We start from the raw sequence: 1,261 nt of genomic DNA on the forward strand, positions 1-1,261 counted from the left end.
GAAGGACAATCAAGCAACAGACCTCCTCTTTTCAATGGGAAAAATTATACCTATTGGAAGGAGAGGATGAAGATATTTGTACAGGCAGTAGATTATAGACTTTGGAAGATTATTCTTGAAGGGCCTCAATTTCCAACTACCACAAGTGCTGAAGGGGTAGTCTCTCTCAAACCCGAAGCAAGATGGACCGAGAAAGATAGGAAAAAGGTAGAGTTAAATGCCAAGGCAGTAAACCTGCTCAACTGTGCTATCAGCTTTGAGGAGTACCGACGAGTATCACGATGCACAACGGCAAAGGAAATCTGGGACAAGTTGCAAATCACTCATGAAGGAACCACCATTGTCAAGAAGACTCGGACAGACATGTTGAACAGGGAATATGAAATGTTTACAATGAAGGAAGGAGAGTCCATTGATGAACTGTTCGAACGGTTCAACACTATCATTGTTGGCTTAGATGTTCTGGGAATTTCACATTCAGAATTTGTGCTAGTAAGAAGAGTGTTGAGATGTCTTACAAAAGAGTGAGAAACAAAAGTTTTAATTATTTTAGAGAGTAGTAGCTTAGATTCCATGACACTTGATGATTTAAGAGGAAATCTTCTTGCTTTTAAAAACTCATATTTGAAAAAAGATTCAAAAAAGAAAGGAATTGCCTTTTCTTCTGTGACTAACCCTCTGGATGATGAATCCAGTGATAACTCTTCTGAAAATGAGTTTGTGTTGTTTGCAAAAAAATTCAGGAAAATGATGAAACTCAGAGGCAAAGGCAGCAGCTCAAGGAGGATGAAGAAGGACCTTAGTAAAGTAATTTGTTACAACTGCAAGGAAATGTGGCATTTTAAATCTGATTGTCCCAAATTAAAAAAGGAGGAAAAGCCAAAAAGGGGAAAGAAAAAGGGACTGATGGCTTCATGGGAAGATTTGGAAAATGACTCAGATGATGATGATGAAGAGTCTAAAACTAAGTCACAGCCTTGTCTCATGGCAAATGAGGTAGAGCAGGTATCCTTTCAAAACCCTGACACTGAAGACCTTCATCTTATGATAGATCACCTCTCAGAAAAAATAAGATGTTTTCTAACTGAGAATCAAGATCTTGAACAACAAAATTTCATTCTTAAAGCTGAAAATGATTTTCTCAAAGAAAAACTAAGAGAGGCCGAAACTGCTTGTGATCTTGTGGAAGAGAACAAGCAGTTAAAAGCCCAAGTTAGAAGCTGTGAAAGTGACCATTATGTCCTTGCATATGTGAATTGTT

Source organism: Arachis duranensis, chromosome 1, assembly GCF_000817695.3.
Source record: "Arachis duranensis cultivar V14167 chromosome 1, aradu.V14167.gnm2.J7QH, whole genome shotgun sequence".
Classification (NCBI taxonomy): domain Eukaryota; kingdom Viridiplantae; phylum Streptophyta; class Magnoliopsida; order Fabales; family Fabaceae; genus Arachis; species Arachis duranensis.